The sequence below is a fragment of the Thunnus maccoyii genome, chromosome 10 (assembly GCF_910596095.1).
Source record: "Thunnus maccoyii chromosome 10, fThuMac1.1, whole genome shotgun sequence".
Taxonomy (NCBI): Eukaryota; Metazoa; Chordata; class Actinopteri; order Scombriformes; family Scombridae; genus Thunnus; species Thunnus maccoyii.
The window spans coordinates 4,211,971-4,214,227 of record NC_056542.1 but is presented as its reverse complement, the minus strand read 5'-3'; the positions used below and the strand labels follow the sequence as shown (position 1 = coordinate 4,214,227).

Genomic DNA, 2,257 nt, shown 5'->3' with positions numbered 1-2,257 from the left:
ATTAGGTGGTTAAAAACAAATGAATCATTCATTTACTAGAATAATCTTCACAGCTTTAGTTTTAGGACGACACATTTTATGGAGTGTAACAGTTTTCTGCTTTTCAGACAAAGCAGATTTTCTAGCCAAAAGAAACTTTGTGGATATCTTAAAACTAAACCTTACTTCAGTAGTCTTAAAATACCAAAAATGTGTTAGGAGTAGAATAAACAATAAATACATGAAAGTAACTCACCCCATTAATCCCTATTATTATGATCGCCAGCTGAAGCATCACAGCAACCAAGATCAGGTTCCTCATTTTTACAGCAGTGGAAAAGTGACCTGATGAACAGATGAGGAAATATGACAATTAACCATGTTAAACCAAATTCTCAAGGCATCCTGAATTTTTCATGGCAGAGTCCACTCATGGGACTGTTTGATGAAAGACAGAAAGTAGATAAAATAGAAACAGGAAAAATAAAACAGGAATTAATCACTGAACAGATAAAATCATGACTTACCGCTAAGGTGTTCAGGAGATGGTTGGCAGTAAAATCAAGCTACTCGGCACCCTAAAACTACACATACAAAAAAAATTGTCAGTGCAGTGTCACCCAAAAGTGTAATTTCCTCGTGCAAAACCAACAATTAAAAATTGTTTTATTAACAGCTCACAGTTAGAATTCAGAGCATTGAAAATACCTGCCAAGCTTTACCTGCAATATGTTATAGCCATACAATAACCTCTCAAAGGAATTGTACAGCATAAGAGGTCTTACCTTCTCAGAGAGACAGTGGAAGCCTGTTGGGTCAGAGGAAGGCACCTTTTTATATACAATTCCAACAATACACCTGATAATACTGAGACTTCGTCCATCCCATTTCTGTTATAACTGTATCACAGATTAATTTGAATACTTCAGCAGCCAGAGGATAACAGTATCTTGAGCAAACATTGTTTTAGTGCTAAAACCCGTTTACCGCTCATGCAATTCCACATATTCCCCACATGGAGTCGTCCAGTATAACCACAGTCTCCTACTGGTCACCATTGTCAGTCTCCACTGGTGCAGGTTCTTTGCCAAATGGCACCTTGGTGGTCCCCCGTATTCTCCCAGCTACATAACATATACAGCAGAAATTACATGATGTGCTAACAAACAATGAAAAACAACCACATTGCCATTGTGTTTGTCAGTATTTTGTATTAACACTGAATCACTTTTTATCACAAATTATTACCACATTTTGCAGCTCTGCAGACCTTTTTAGCCTGTAGTTTTGGTTTTCAGCTCATTGAAGTTGGTGAAGGAACTTCTAGGAGCTGAAGAGTGAAATATTTTTCTCAGGAGTTGGTGGAGACCAAAACTTAAAGGAGAGTAAATATTAGACTTACATTCATTAGGTGGACAAAGACATGAGTCCAATGGGATGAAAACATTACTCTGTCTGCAGGATGTGTAAATAGGTAACTGTTTGCTAACATGTTAGTCCTAAGAACTCGAAAAAGTTGATAATACCTCAGGACTGAGTGAGTCAGCCTGTTTTAGAGTTCCGCAATTTTTCATAAAAAATTTAAAAAACCACACCAGGTTTAAAGCATTTTGTGAGTTGCTTGTGTACTTATGTGCACCTGGTTCATCTTGCTTTTTTGGAAGAGTGCTTTGAACATCTTACATGGAATAAAGTTCAATAAACAGCAGCTTTTCTTTCCTGTCCAATAAGACGACCACTGAGTGCACTTTTTGTCACAACAAGGAGAGACCTGGAGATATAAAAACACTGAGCTTGGAACATTTCACGGACCTTTTAGACCTTTTAATTTGCTTTTAGATTTTGATTCTTATGTCCTGCAAGAATTACAAACAGAAAGGAGCAGAACTCTTTTATTTGGGTTTTAGTGTCCAAATGTAACAGGGTTCCTCAGGCAGGCTGCTAAAAGACAATATCATGATGAAGTTTACTTTATGGCTGACGAAAAGACACACGTATTTTTCAAAGGTCCAGTATGAGCGATAAAAACATTTAAATATTTCCACTTTAAATGTATTCCAAGAGTCATTGTAAAAAACTGAAAGGACAAATGTACCTTCCAGCGGCTCATTTGAATAAGTATATTGACTCACTGCTCAGATAAAGTTCCAGCTAAATCTTGCTTGTAGTATCAAAGGAGAACACTACAGGACATGAGAAACACTATAAACAATATCTGTGCGTGAAAGCGTTTCATTGAGTGAAAGAAAGAGAGATGTTCTTTTAAATAAAGTGAAAT

At 36.7% G+C, this 2,257-nt stretch overlaps 1 long non-coding RNA gene across 1 annotated transcript; it reads right to left on the bottom strand.

Annotated features, from left to right (window-relative positions):
- Nucleotides 1–234: 234 nt before the first annotated feature.
- LOC121905791 lies at nucleotides 235–1,085 on the bottom strand. The gene is made up of 4 exons (XR_006098473.1): nucleotides 967–1,085; nucleotides 765–787; nucleotides 507–563; nucleotides 235–324 (listed from the first exon to the last, which is right to left on the bottom strand). It is a non-coding gene; the product is annotated as an uncharacterized LOC121905791 (long non-coding RNA).
- Nucleotides 1,086–2,257: the final 1,172 nt, after the last annotated feature.